The sequence below is a fragment of the Ranitomeya variabilis genome, chromosome 5 (genome assembly GCF_051348905.1).
Source record: "Ranitomeya variabilis isolate aRanVar5 chromosome 5, aRanVar5.hap1, whole genome shotgun sequence".
In the NCBI taxonomy this organism is placed as follows: Eukaryota; Metazoa; Chordata; class Amphibia; order Anura; family Dendrobatidae; genus Ranitomeya; species Ranitomeya variabilis.
In genome coordinates, this window is record NC_135236.1 from 500674730 (window position 1) to 500691174 (window position 16445).

The 16445-nt window shown below is 44.3% G+C and overlaps 1 protein-coding gene across 1 annotated transcript in view; it reads left to right on the forward strand.

The window, feature by feature from the left end:
• Window positions 1-9842: 9842 nt before the first annotated feature.
• CDHR2 (cadherin related family member 2) overlaps window positions 9843-16445 on the forward strand; it is a 239739-nt gene continuing 233136 nt past the window's right edge. Inside the window, exon 1 of the mRNA XM_077265704.1 lies at window positions 9843-9910. The gene's annotated coding sequence lies outside the window, so the exon portion shown is untranslated. The remainder of the gene's footprint in view (window positions 9911-16445) is intronic.

Consider the following 16445-nt stretch of genomic DNA (forward strand, 5'->3'; position numbering starts at 1 on the left):
TCCGGTGGGACACCCCCTGGACAGGGCCGGATGGGACCCGGGAGGATGGCCTCACCCTTGCGGTACTTACCTGGGAACAGTATAAGCAGTGTTTAATACAGCACTGGAAAGATCGAGACGGGACCGAACCCCCTGACACACAACATAAGAAGTCTACTCCCGGCAAGAAAAACGTGGTAAAGCGGGGGACCGTGCTGGCCTACCACCCGAAGAGGGGGTGGGGCTCCATACAGGAACCGGGGCTACCAACTGATGTCTTTGTTACTAGCTATAACGTGAAGACCCCCTGCTGCAGTCGAAATGGTGATCCGTTACAAAGGGGGGATCAGGTGACTTACACCCGTCATCGGAATGCACAAGGATGGTGTGCTCGGAACGTTCGACGGTGTGAGCCTGAGAGAGCACCCCCTGTGGCCCCGATCGTGACTGATCCCGATTTGCCAGGCCTTGTTCCTATCACCACTGTACGTCTTGTAGCGACTCCCGAACTCGCAAGCAGGCTTATCCTTCAGATCCAGGCACCGGCTGATCTGATGGCATCTGAGAAACCCACTACCCATACGGGTGCTGCGTCGGCCGGGGGACAAAGATCACCCCCAGGCTTAGAAGAATAAACCTCGATACCATGAATCTGTAAATAGTTGCTGTTTTCCTGTTGTTCTGCTAAATCCGTTCAGGGTTAACTCTAAAGGGGATCCTTCTGTGGACCTGGGATCCCTATTGTTTGTTTTTGTTTGCGTTTCTAAAGTTTTTGCACAAGTTTATAGTTAAAAAGAACTGCTGAAATCATGAACAGTGCATGATCCGAACTTCTTGTACATAGCTTGCACCTTATTAAAGGCGCTCCCTACTGGTTTTACTTAAAGAAGGACTCTTTGTGAAGATACCACACTGGAACCTTTGCTGAGTATGGACTGGTAGCTTGAGAAGGCGTGCTACCTCATAGAGACTTGGTCCCCTCTTAAAGGGGATGTTCATTTGCTGCGCTTAAACCGTGATATTGCTTTAAGATAGGAAGCAAGAATGTCTTGACCAAAGAAAGTGATGATAATGTTTACATGAGAAAGTTATATGTATTTAATTAGTTAATTGTAAAGAAATTCTGATGACGTTCTCTGAGAAGAAAAAGGTGAAAGATAGAAGAAGGATGCAGTGGGCCCGTAGGGATAGACGTGGTGTCCAGCAGGCATGATAGAAAGAAAGATAATGAGAAGTCTTAATGTTCAATAGAAAATGTTTTGATAATGTTGATAGATAGTTAGGATAGAAGGTAAAACCTGAGTCCTCATAGGAGTCATGTAGAGATGGCTCAGTGCTCTTAAACTGAAAGTAATGTTATGTTCTATACTGTGTATAGTAGTTGAAAAGGCAGTAGGCCCTGGCTGAACGGGGCGGTCCTGTAACCGAAAGGAGAGGCAGTAGGTCTGGTGCCGATAGGACAGGCGGTCCTGCAGATTTAAAGAAGGAGAATGAAAAAGTTAAATTACCTTATAATGTGATTATAGGAAGGTCTTTAGTGGATTTAGAGTGTATGTCCTTAAAGGCAATGTTAAATTATTGTTCAACAATTTTGCACTTAGTAGAATACCCGGTTGGGTAAGAAGAGTTATTTATAGCATGTTGTTATGATATTTAACCATGTTTGTAACGTTCAAGTGTCCTCACCTCCCATAAAGGGAAGCCTGTTCAAGTATACTTATTGTTATTACACTCAACGAAACTGTATGTCTTTTTGCTAACTTGTATTGTTGTTTTCTTCCCAGTCCCGGAGTACTGTGTTTAACCAGGGGGGAGTGCAGCGCCCCAGAGTCCTGGTCGTTGCAGTACTGTGGCTCCGCCACTATGGGGAGCTACGGTGCGTCTGATGGCACTGAAGGAGTTCATCTGATCAGGTATCACAGACACCAATACATTTCACAGCTGGGCCTCCGGGGGGAGCTAAGGGTGCTATTCATTAGGCCACTCCCCACCATAGTGGGTAAACTGGGGGTCAGGCAGGAAGTTAGATCAGAAAGCTGACTGGGTTGGAACCAGGCAACACCTTGTGGCAGGGGGTGTTGCGGGGGAAGATACAGTAGGGTCTCTGTCAGGGGTGGGATCCTGACAGAGGCTTGGCAACAAGAACGAACGTAACGGGACCGTGCCTGCTCCGGGTAGCGGCGGTACCCAAGAAAGGACTAGAAGAGAGATAGATTGTGCTGAGTGAGAAACGAGATCACGCAAAGGAGAAACACCAGTAGGAGTCGTGCTGTAAGACCGGAGCAACATCCTACTGAGGCGCACTACCGGTGGCCGGAACGCCGAGGGAGTAGAATAACATTCAGCTTCAAGCAATACTCCAAACAGCGGCAGGACAGTCAGTTTAAGGCGGGCTGTCTAACTCAAATCACCTATGCAGTCTTGGGGGGCAACTTGTGGAGAGGGGCGACTCTAGGGTCCCGGAAGAGCTCCGAGCCTACCCGTCAAACGGGTGCCGTCCCAACCAGAACATCAGGGAGGGACGGAGGATTAGAAGAACATCATTTAATCGAGTTGTGAGGGAACTTAAGAAACAGACACAACGGTTGTGGGGACTTTCCGTAAGCACAGCAGGGAAGGACCACAACACATAGCGCTAGAAGGAAGGCACCGATTTCCACCTGTGAGGAGAACTCTGGAGGTGCCATTGGACCGGCCGGACTTGCGCAGCCTGGTGAACCGTATTCTGGACTGTGGACTCAGAGATCTTCAGTAAAGAGGTAAAGAGACTGCAACCTGGTGTCCTCGTTATTTACTGCACCGCACCACCACTACCATCATCCACACCTATTATTCACTGTGCGCCCCACGGCAGGGTCACGGACCGGGGCCTAGCCGCCGTGACAACCCCAGAGCAGAGACTCAGAGGCCCGGTACCGGGTACCCCTCGGCCCTGCGGCAGTGGGGGCGCTACAACTGTTAGGGCAGTGAGAATCTGGAATTGCTTGCCTGAGGAGGTGGTGATGGCGAACTCAGTCGAGGGGTTCAAGAGAGGCCTGGATGTCTTCCTGGAGCAGAACAATATTGTATCATACAATTATTAGGTTCTGTAGAAGGATGTAGATCTGGGGATTTATTATGATGGACTATAGGAATATAGGCTGAACTGGATGGACAAATGTCTTTTTTCGGCCTTACTAACTATGTTACTATGTTACTATGTTACTATGTTACCTCCCAATTTGGCTTACAAATATCCCTAAGGGGCACATATCACTAAACAATTTGAAGCGAAGGGATATAATGTACAAACCCTAGATATGGCTAGACAGTTAGTAGGCCATATACCAAGAGAAAGCTTGATACATAAAGTGGAAACGAGAAACAACCCCCAGATATCCAACAACAAATAAAAAATCTACCTATAGTGACACAATTTCATTCAAGGAACAAAAAAATTTATAAATATAGTTAAGAAACAATGGCCCATCCTGCAAGGTGACAAAAACATTGGGGACCTACTGCCCAATAATCCCAGATTTGTCTACACGAAGGCACAAAATTTGGGCCTCCTCCTAGCGCTGACAACAAAACCGTTTTTTTCAAGGACAGGAGTACCCACAACAACAGTAGACCCCCAAAAATTGGGATTCAGGTCATGTGGAAAATGTTCATGCTGTAAACGCACATCCCTCAAGAAATCGGTTCAAACCACATTCATGGATTCAAGTGGCACTAGGAAGTTTCACATTAAGAACAGTATATCCTGTGAAACAGCAGGGGTAATTTATATACTTAAGTGTCCTTGTAATAAAATCTATGTGGGCCGAACCAAGAGGCCCCTAAGGGTTAGAATAAAAGAACATTTAGACAGCATCCAGAAGGGTTTTAAAGGACACCCCTTATCCCGCCATTTTTTGGAAAAGCATAGTCAATCATGCACAGATGTCCTTTTTTGCAGAATCCAAATAGTCCAGCAAAATCCTAGGGGTGGGGATTTTTTAAGATTAATGTCCAGGGTAGAATCCAAATGGATCTTCATGTTGGATAGCCTGGCCCCCAAAAGGACTTAATCAGGAAATATAGTTGTATGCTTTTTAACTTCCAAATCTAGCAACAGTGTTTGCTTTTTAAAAATCCACACATATTCAGGCATGTATCCATGAGAGTCATTTGGGTTAGGGATCAAGATGGGATTCTATACTATTGTTTAACTTTTATTGTGGCAATTCATGGTAATTTTAATTTTTATCTTAATTAGAATTATATGATCTTACTCTTATATTTATATCAAAACTAGACCAGGTATATTTAACCTGACTTTTTAGGCATATATTTATTTTAGTCTATTATAATAAAAATGTAGTTTTAATCTATCCAATTTATATCTCCTTAAGTATCCCCTTTTCTTCCTTCTTTATTCATGCCTCATTAAGTCCATGGGCAATAATACATACCTACTGTATATGCAATCGTGGTACCAGTTGCTTTATCATTGACCACATATCCTGCTATTTACCACATGGATGCCTTTTTTCAACAATCCCCATACAGCTTTATACACTCCAACTGAGGTCTTATATTTATGCCCAATGTATATGTTACTCTGCATTCAAACTAGTATACCATCTATAGGTCCCACTGTACAGGTTACCTAGGAAGGCTTCTATTGAAGGGGCGGGTGGACAAACCCTATATAAGGATAGGGCTTCATGGGGAACTCCAGCCCTGACGAAGAAGGATCGTATCCTTCGAAATGCGTTGGATTGGATATCCCTATATGCGCCCGCCCGTTAGCTGTGTGACGTCATATTACCCGCCACGCCCCTTCCACGCTCCGCCACTGCTTCGGCGTTGCTTCCGGTCAGGGCACGCTAGAAGTTGGCGGTTCCTGCCTACTCCCGGTGCCCGGCAAGGAGGGCCTCTCTGGGGGAAGCAAGCTATCGCACTACCCCCCAGCTTCACGGTCCTGTGTTGCGGAGCCTGTTACACTGATCTATTTGAAGAGGACTAACACATCTTGACATCTCAAGCCACCTCTATCTCGAAACCAGTAAGTGCACTATTAAATGGTGAAAACAATTTTTTGCACTGAACGTTATGATCGGGTCAGGGGAACCCTATTAGAAGCACTAAGTAAGTTATATTATAAACCTTACTTTCATGTGATCGGATAAAAAATGTTATATATGCACACACATATAAACAAATATACATTTATATACCGCCATATAAATAAATATATGGTAAAGTAATACACTGCTCAAAAAAATAAAGGGAACACTTTAACAACAGAATATAACACCAAGTAAATCAAACTTCTGTGAAATCAAACTGTCCACTTAGGAAGCAACACTGTTTGACAATCAATTTCACATGCTGTTGTGCAAATGGAATAGAAAACAGATGAAAATTATTGGCAATTATCAAGACACACTCAATGAAGGAGTGATTCTGCAGGTGGGGACCACAGATCACATCTCAGTACCAATGCTTCCTGGCTGATGTTTTGGTCACTTTTGAATGTTGGTCATGCTTTCACATTCATGGTAGCATGAGACGGACTCTACAACCCACACAAGTGGCTCAAGTAGTGCAGCTCATCCAGAATGGCACATCAATGCGAACAGTGGCAAGAAGGTTTGCTGTGTCTGTCAGCGTAGTGTCCAGAGGCTGGAGGTGCTACCAGGAGACAGGCCAGTACACCAGGAGATGTGAAGGGGGCCGTAGGAGGGCAACAACCCAACAGCAGGACCGCTACCTGAGCCTTTGTGCAAGGAGGAACACTGCCAGAGGCCTGCAAAATGACCTCCAGCAGGCCATAAATGTGCTTGTGTCTGCGCAAATGGTTAGAAACCGGCTCCACGAGGATGGTCTGAGTGCCCGACGTCCATAGATGGGGGTTGTGCTCACAGCCTAACACCATGCAGGACAGGAATGGCAAATTCGCCACTGGTGCCCTTTTCTCTTCACAGATTAAAGCAGGTTTACACTGAGCACATGTGACAGACGTGACAGAGTCTGGAGACACCGTGGAGAGCGATCTGCTGCCTGCAACATCCTTCAGCATGACCGGTTTGGCAGTGGGTCAGTAATGGTGTGGTGTGGCATTTCTTTGGAGGGCTGCACAGCCCTCCATGTGCTCGCCAGAGGTAGCCTGACTGCCATTAGGTTCCGAGATGAGATCTTCAGACCCCTTGTGATACCATATGCTGGTGCGGTTGGCCCTGGGTTCCTCCTAATGCAGGACAATGCCAGACCTCGTGTGGCTGGAGTGTGTCTGCAGTTCCAGCAAGATGAAGGCATTGAAGCTATGGACTGGCCCGCCCGTTCCCCAGACCTGAATCCGATTGAACACATCTGGGACATGATATCTCGCTCCATCCACCAACGTCACGTTCCACCACAGACTGTCCAGGAGTTGGCAGATGCTTTAGTCCAGGTCTGGGAGGAGATCCCTCAGGAGACAATCTGCCGCCTCATCAGGAGCATGCCCAGGCATTGTATGGAGGTCATACAGGCACGTGGAGGCCACACACACACTACTGAGCATCATTTCCTTGTTTTGAGGCATTTCCACTCAAGTTGGATAAGCCTGTAATTTGATTTTCCACTTTGATTTTGAGTATCTTTCCAAATCCAGGCCTCCATTGGTTAATAAATTTGATTTCCATTGATGCTTTTTGTGTGATTTTGTTATCAGCACATTCAACTTTGTACGGAACAAAGTATTCAATGAGAATATTTCATTTATTCAGATCTAGGATGTGTTATTTGAGTGTTCCCTTTATTTTTTTTGAGCAGTGCGTATAATATACTGTAGGTTACATTTCTGTAGAAAAAAACAATTGAAAAGTGAATCCATAATAAATAAATGCATGAACCCAACAATCATAAAATAAATATTGAAAATATACTTCCAACACTACACCTGATCAGAGGCGTATCTAGGGTTTCTGGCACCCGGGTCAAGAGTTCAGTTTGGCGCCCACCCCCAGGACATATGCGATTTGCACACTTAGTCATGTACCGACGAGCCTCTCTCCCTAATGCTCTCAATGATCAGTGAAAAACTGAGAAGTAGAAAAGAAGCTCGTTGTCACAGGACCATAAGTATGAAAATCACATGTGAGTGAAGTGTCCATGTGACGACTACTGGAACCTGCAGGGCTGAATCCTGACATCGCAGGCTTCTGAATTCTCACAACTAATGCACTGCACACTTTTAGGATTCTCCCTTGCCGGTGGACAGTCATGTCAGCACAAGCATGTGGCATGTGATTTGTATACGTCTGACCACATTCCGACTAGACGTGCCCAGCCTCACTCAGTTCATTTTCATTGAGTGAGGGCTCACATGTCTAGTCAGCACATGACCGCACATATGTAAAATCGCCAGCACAAGAGAATCCTGACGGCGTGCAGGGCGCACTGTGAAAACTCAGAAGTCTGCAGTCACAAAGAATGACTGCAGACTCATTACAAACCTGGACATTCGCTTTAATGCTCCTAACATAAATAAAAACATGAGAATTAGTCAGTATCACAAATAACATTTACATCCAGGTACCTTATAGATTACGTCGTCTTTAGAGCCGGTTTTCTTTTCTTCATCTTGCCCAGACCCCATGATGAGTTTTCTCTTCCACAGCCGTCTCTGCAGACTTCCATCTTCTCTGCTCTTTTGCAGAAAATCTCCACATGATGCCCTTAAAGATACAAGTGTCATTATAATGCTCCTGAATAAAAAATTGCCCCTCGCTATTATTGTCTGCACAAAATATGGTACATGCTCTTCACACTGACCTCTCCTTTCCATACTGGCCCCCTCTTCACATTGTCCTCTCACACTGTGTCCCCCCTATAGTGCCCAGTATTTATACTGTACTCTCTCATCACACTTCTCCTCCTTGGTATACTGTCCCCTCTTGGCTGTGCCTTTACACTGTCCCTCCATGCTACGCCCCCACTACTGAGTTTCTATTCTGTGCCCACTCACTTTTCTCCCTGCATACGGTCTCCTCACACTATTCCCCTCCCTCCTCATACTGTCTCCTCTCACATCCCTCCTGTTCACCATACTGTCTCCTCATATATTTACCCCCTCACTTTCTATAATGCCTGATCACCTGACTCCCCATACTGTGTCTGCACACATCCCATCACCCTCATACATGTTTCCTCATACATGCCCTCATTCCCCCATACTGTTTCCTCATACATGCCAACCAATTTCCCTGTACTGTTTTCTCATACATGCCCCCATCTCCCCCTTTGCTCTTCATTTTGTGTCCTCAAATCTCCCTCACACATTAAATCCCCCATCCCCACTCCAATTCTCCCCACACAATAAATCCCCCCATTCCCCACACAGTCCCTCATCACCCCCATCTCCTCATCCCCCCACAGCCCCTCATCAACCCCATCTCCCCCTCAGCCCCTCATCACCCCCACACAGCCCCTCATCATCACCCACAGCCTCTCATCCCCCCATCACCCCCATACAGCCCCTCATCACCCCCTTCTCCCCAAAGCCCCTCATCATCACCCCTTCTCCCACAAAGCCCCTCATCATCACCCCTTCTCCCACACAGCCCCTCATCATCCCTCCTTCTCCCCACACAGCCCCTCATCATCCCCCCATTCCCCACACAGTCTCTTATCATCCACTACACATCCCCTCATCATTATCCCTCCATTCCCCACACAGTCTCTCATCATCCACTACACAGCCCCTCATCATTATCCCTCCATTCCCCACACAGCCTCTCATCATCCACTACACAGCCCCTCATTATTATCCCTCCATTCCCCACACAGCCTCTCATCATCCCCCATTCCCCACACAGCCCCTCATTATTATCCCTCCATTCCCCACACAGCCTCTCATCATCCCCCATTCCCCACACAGCCTCTCATCATTATCCCTCCATTCCTCATGAAGCCTCTCATTATCCACTACACAGCCCCTCATCATCCCCCCATTCCCCACACAGTATCTCATCATCCACTACACAGCCCCTCATCATCCCTCCATTCCCCACACAGCCTCTTGTCATCCACTACACAGCCTCTCATCATTATCCCTCCATTCCCCACACAGCCTCTCATTATCCACTACACAGCCTCTCATCATCCCCCCCCATTCCCCACACACCTCGGTAATCTCCTCACACGGCTCCATGCTGCAGGTAAAACCCCTCATTTCCCACTTATTTTCTCTAGCAGCTTCCTTCTATCGTGTCTTCACTGGAATTAAGGAGGCCCCGCCCCTTCCGGTGACATCATTACCTCTCGAAATCACCTCCATTCTAGTCACTCCAGTCAGATCTTCAATTGTACTCGTGTCTGTAAGATACCGGGAGCCGGCGCGCTGCAGCTTCTTTGTGCCGGCTGTCAGCTTGACAGTCGGCACAGAGAACAGCTGACTCCCAGTCCGGGGGGCGGTAGAATGCAGCTGCCAGGGGAGACACTGCGGATCGCCGCATTAGGCGGCCCGACTGCGACCCCCTGCCAGCTGCGCTCGGGGCACATGCCCCGGCTGCCTCCCCTAGATACGCCACTGCACCTGATCCTCAGGAAGGACAGAAAGAAAAAACAACAACAAATGAATGAGATTGCTCAGTAGTAGGGCTAACACATTCTACCAATTCATTTGATTCATTATTATAACTCGTCCTATCAGTTAAAGAGGGAAGAATCCCCTTTGAGCTCCTGAAAGATGACAATGAAATCATGTCTACTACAGATAGAAGAAAGTGATCTGGTCTGTGGATGTAGAAGCTGAGCTGTTTCCAGTAGAGGTGGGTGGAGATGGTAATTATTCTTCCTCATTATCTACAGTTAATGATTGATGTATGCATGATGAGGTGAAGTGAGCAAAGGATACAAAGGTCTTGATATTATTTCTTGTCCTGGCACCAGAAGAGAATCAGCTGTCTCAGAGTTACAGGTTTGAGAATTTTCTTTGTAAATTTGGCTTATTTAGGCCTGGGTTCACAAACGCAGGTTTGGTGACTTTTTTCAGCTAAACAAAGTGGTTATGAAACAGAAGTATTATGCTGAATTTATTGGTCCTTATGAACTGTGCTTTCCAGACCAGCTTCTAGTCTCCTGATCCGAGCTTAATAGCCTTATATATGCCTATGACACTATTGAGATCCGATCAGGAGACCGTGGGCTGGTCTGAGAAGTCTTGGTCTATACACCGATTGCCAAACTTTGACTTTTGAACCTAACCTATTGTTTCATTTATGGTTTTTTTTTAAATTGTGCCAAAATCTTCCACAAAAACATGATGTGTTATTTCAGCGTTAAAGAGGTTCCTACCTGTAGCCTTTATCCCATATACATAGTATAAGGTGAGGTCTAAGAGCTAGATAATAAGGTCTTAAATATTTTTGGTGGGAAAACATCCTGTTAGATATGAAAATGTTCCTTTCTGGAATGCTGTTTATTTCATATTTTCTAACAAACGTGATCTTCTTTGGTATTTACCTGCTTAGATCACAGTTATTTGCATTGTTTTTCATGATGTCTGTAACCTTCATGCAAATTCAGCATATTCAGTTTCCTATTTAACCCTTTTCCAAAAAACACTCCACCTGCTATTGAAATATTGTACTTTTATACGTATTAATTTTAACTAAACCTATATGAGTATCAACAGTTAAGTTATGGTTCGATTTAAATACACACACATAGTTTTTCAGTGTTTTTAAGCCCCTGTAGAAAAAAAATGCCAGGAATTTCAAGTGTTTTTTAGACAATTTCTTACCTTTCTTTTGTTGTTACACTTGTAATGTTATTTTTAAATCCTAAAGAGAAGTTTATGGGAATACAATGCCACCCAATCTAAGAGCATGGAGCCCTATAAATGCCACATACAAAAATCCTATATATATATATAAACACTTTAATAATTTTCTATGTGTTTTAACACTGGTTAAAATGCAGCGAGAAATGCTGCAAAATGCAGTGTATTACGCTAACCTACATCTGTAGCAGGAAATTGCAGATACAGTTAGGTCTCATTGCAAATTCAGTGATTTTTCACGTATGCGACTATGCGTATGTTTTTCCTCAGTGTTTTGGTCAGGGAAAGTTTTTACTATCAATGATTTTCATGTATGGCTAAATAAATAAATTATAAAGCTTCTTCTGTATATTACAATGTTAATCACATGCCGCACACAGATTGTACACTGAGGACATGAAAGTCCATGATTTTCATGGACCCATAGGCTTGTGATTCCAATGAAAAACGTAGACGTAAATAGAACCATAAACTTTAATGGCTACTTTTTCTATTCTAGAAAATCATGGTGATTGAAGGATGTTTCAATGAGGCCTTAACATTATAGTTCAGATTACTCATGTGATAGAATGACGCTGTATGCAGTAAGATACACAGCAGTAATTATGAGTCATGGTTGATAGCGTATTTTCCTTTATATTCTGCACTTATATGTACACATCAGATCAGTTGGGTGCAACCCCCAGTGACCTCTGTATATGCGTATAATTTGTACACCTATGCCTCTTCTGCATGCAATCCTCAATCCACAAAATAAGGAAAAATCTAAAAGAGCCAGATGTAGATATTAATAAATATCATGTGTTTTATTAAATATCCATTACATATATGCTACAAAATGTTTTATTCCGTGTGCATTCTATCCAATAGAGCCATATGAAGTGTTACTAATTGATGTGTTTTGAACTGCAGTGGTTCTTACTCATACTCCAATTTAACAAAAATCTAAGAAAAATGTAAATCCCTTTTGTAAAAAAGATCCCTATCACATGATCAATTAAATTATCAACTAGTGTAGCACCAATGCCAGCATCCCTGCGTGATACACTTCCCTCCTGCTGGTGTGGACACCATTTCCTGCTGTGTCTTCCTGCTTCTCTGGGGATGCACACTTTGGAAATGCACCAGTCAATAGCTGAGAGGCATCAGGTATATAAGGCACCCACCCCAGTAGGGAGGTGCCTGAGCAACGTCTGCAGATTCCCTACTTGGTGCGTGTGCAACAAGTATGTTGCCAGGTCCCTGCCTTTGAGTCCCATATTGTCTTAACCTGTTCCTAAAAACCTGTGTTGTCTGAACCAGAACTTGTATCTAAAACCTGTGTTGTCTGAACCAGAACCTGACTCTGAAACTCCTGTTATGTGAACCAGAACGAATTAGCTTTTCAAGACATCATTACTACTCTAGACAACTTGATTTACCTAGCAATCCAAATTGATGTCAGGTTCCATGAACAGAGCAGAGAGGTCTTCTGAAACAGACATCTTCTTTGAACCTACGCAGGTCGATTGTGTTAGTCTGCCTGAGCAGCAGTCAGAGTACCATTGTGCTATTGCTGCGGTAGCATGGAACATTTCATTCATTTTTGTCCAGAGAGGTTTGAAAAACTCCAAAACATAAGGTCTGTAGGAGAGGCTATCCTAGGCAAGAGTAATATCTCTCCACCTTTGACTCTGACTGTACACGTATCATGTGAAGGCTTCTGGTTCATTGATACGGCCTACCTCGACCGTGGTTCGGTGGAAAATTTCTTGCACTAAGCAATGGTAGATGGATATAGGGTTCCTGTCCATCGCCTCCAGAGTACTTTGATGGTATTGTCAGTAGAGGGAAAGTCTTTATCCAAAGCTGTTCAAGTGGTTACTGAGCAAGTAGAAATATTGCATACAGAACAGATAAACTTTATGTGTGGTCTGGTCTATTTCATCCACTTCTTTTGGGTCTTCCATGGCTGTCAACTCATGAGCCAGTTTGGGGCTGGAGATCTAGTGAGGTGCTTCCTTGGTGAGATTCGTACTGTGAGAGGAGGTGTCAGGTCCCTGTAGGTCTAGTTCGGCTGCCAGTGACAACATCTTCTCTGCCAAGTCTGCCATCCAACAAAGGGGTCATGAACTGATGTCTCCGATAGGAGGGAAGCGCAGATATTATCTTTACACAGTCCAAGCGATTGCTCCAAAGACCTTTTCCCAGGATCATCACTGCCTCGAAGATGTATCTTCATGGACACTGGTTTGAAGATGGACCCAGAAAGGGTATCTTCAATTCTCAAGTGGCCGGCTGATGAGAATGTCAAGGCAGAATTGATTTACAGGTCTTTCCTATCCACTCACCAGGAGAAAGAACCCCAACTTGTCTTTAATTTTTCCAAGATGGTGGCTGGTCTTACCAGGCAGGGAGAGACTTTGCAATTGAAGGATCCTGGTATTAAGCCCACTTTGGTCTGCTCTGAGGACGTCTTGGTGGTGAGAATAATGCTAGTCATAAGGAAGTTGAGAGATAAAACCTGTCTTATGGCGCCAAAGAGAGATCGTATGAGTCCAAGGAGAATAGTCATGCCCCACTTCTTCTGCGGAGATTGCTTGAGAATTTGAAGAAGAGGGGTGAAGGGGGGGTACGGTAACACCAATGCAAGCTGCCTTGCATGGGATACCAAAATACTCATCATCCCAGGCCGTGCAGCGGTATCCCTGTTTCCTGCTGATGCTTCCTGCTTCTCTGGGCCTGTGCACTTAAAGGGGCAACAAGCATACTTTGGAAATACCCCAGTCAATAGCTGGTAGGCATCAGGTATACAACACACACTCCCCAGTAGGGAGGTACCTGAGCAACCCCTGTAGATTCCTTACTTAGAGTGTTTGCAACTAGTATGTTGCCAGTTCCCTGTTCTTGAGTCCAATATTGTCTGAACCAGAACCTTTTCCTGAAACCCAAGTTGTCTGAACCAATACCTGTTTTTGAAACCAGTACCTGTTCCCGAAATCCATGTTGTCTGCACCAGAACCTATTCCTGAAACCCGTGTTGTCTGAAGCAGGACCAGTGCACATCCTGTCTGGTGATCCAAGGTTAAAATACAATTAGATTTCCTATTCAAAAGAGCCCAACTCCATTCCCCACCTGTCAGTAATGGGTTAACTGTTTTGAATCCAAAATATTCAAATCAGTAAGATCACCCTGGTATAAATGCAACATTAGAGGGGTACTGCATTGTGATTATGCGACTCTCTAATGTGTTCATTAATCCTTTGCCGCAATGAAGTGATTCCGCATAATGTTCACTGTATGCATATACCACGTTCACGCTATTACAATTAAAAAAATTGAGTAATATGTTTTCTGCCATCAATTCTGGTTTTGACATTCTTAACTTGTGGGACATATTTATACTTATTTATATTGTAAAACTCTGATTCTGAGAGCTACTGTATGTCTTTTAATTGCATTTTTTCATTACCAGACTAGCAAATAATATCTTTGCTAAATTTGGTGGTTTTGCTGTGGAAATATTGAACTGTTTTACAAAGTGAAACATCTCCCCGTAACATGGACAAATGTCTATTTATAATTCCTTTCATTTAATTAAAGTCTTTGCTGAAGGTAGTAAGGCTGGCGTCACACTAGAGAGTTTAACGGACGTATGAGAGGCACTAAAACAACGCATTGCAAACTGACCAATGTTTCTCTATGGGGCAGCTCCTATCTACCATATATTTCACAGCCGTATTTTACGGGCTAAGAAAATCACAGCATGCTGCGTTTGTCAGCGTATTGTGGAAAAAATCAGCCAATGAAAGTCTATGGGGGCGAGAAAAATACGGATTACACACGGACCATCAGTGTGACTTTCGAGAAATACACAGCGGTGTTCTATAGAAAAGTCGGTAATTCAGTGCTGTGTACAGTAAAATCACACTGACAGGTAAGAATAGAATAGATAGAATAAATGTCTACACATAGTATAGGTATATATATACTACATGGTGGCCCGATTCTAACGCTTCGGGTATTCTAGAATCTATGTAGTTTATTTATGAAGATTTAAGAATAATGCAATGAATACACAGGATTCGGCTGGCCGGGCGCGACCAATCAGCGAAGCGTGGTTCAAATCCCGCGCCAATTCGTAGCCGGACTGCGCCTGTCTCTGATTGAATCAGTGAAGCCAGGGCCGGTTCCAGGTTTTTGAGGGCCCCGGGTGAAAGAGTCTCAGTGGGCACCCCCTTTAACACATACCGCGATTCATGATGCACAGATACAGCAGAGAAATATAGCACAGCCACGTAGCATATAACACAGCCCACATAGTATATAACACAGCCCACGTAGCATATAGCACAGCCACGTAGCATATAACACAGCCACGTAGTATATCGCACAGCCCACATAGTATATAACATAGTCACATAGTATATAACACAGCCACGTAGTATATTGCACAGCCACGTAGTATATTGCACAGCCACGTAGTATATTGCACAGCCACATAGTATATAGCACAGCCCATGTAGTATATAACGCAGCCCACGTAGCATATAACAGCCCACGTACCATATAACAGCCCATGTAGTATATAACACAGTCCACGTAGCATATAACACAGCCTACGTAGTATATAACAGCCCACATAGCATATAACACAGCCCACGTAGTATATAGCACAGTCACGTAGTATATAGCACAGCCACAAAGTGTATAACACAGCCACATAATATATAACACAGCCACATAGTATATTGCACTGCCACGTAGGAAATTACACAGCCACTTAGTATATAACACAGCCACGTAGTGTATAACACAGCCATGTAGTATATAAAACAGCCCACGTAGTACATAGCACAGCCCACATAGTATATAACACAGCCCATGTAGTATATAGCACAGCCACGTAGTATATAGCACAGCCACATAGTATATAGCACAGCCCACATAGTATATAGCACAGCCACGTAGTATATAGCACAGCCCACGCAGTATATAACACAGCCCACATAGTATATAACACAGCCATGTAGTATATAGCAGTGTGAGCACCATATCCCTTTTAAAAAAAAGAATTAAAATAAAAAATAGTTATATACTCACCTTTCGGAGGCCCCCGGATCCAGCCCAGGCCTTTAGCGATGCTCCTGCCAGGTCCGTTCCCAGTGATGCTTTGCGGCAATAGCCCGTGATGATATAGCGGTCTCGCGAGACCACTACGTCATCTGGGGTCATTACCGCAAAGCATTACTGGGACCGGAGCATCGCAAGGAGCGGGAAAAGCTGCCGAGGACGCCGGAAGGTGAGAATATCATGATTTTTTTATTATTATTTTTAACATTATATGTTTTTACTATTGATGCTGCATAAGCAGCATCAATAGTAAAAAGTTGGTCACAGAATGACGGCACATCGCTAGCGCGCCATTATTTTATTTTACATATTCCTCACTACTAATGTTAGAAGTGTCTGTGTGTAAAATTTGGTGGCTCTAGTTGTTAAAATAAAGGGTTAAATCACGGAAAAAACTAGTGTGGGCTCCCGCGCAATTTTCTCTGCCAGAGTGGGTGTCACGATATTGTATGAAATATCATATAAGTTTAGTTTCTCCTGTCAGCTCATGCTGTGGGCTAAACCCCCCTTTTCTAGCTGGTTCTCCTTTTTTCTCTGTGTGCTTCGGAATGTATGTTA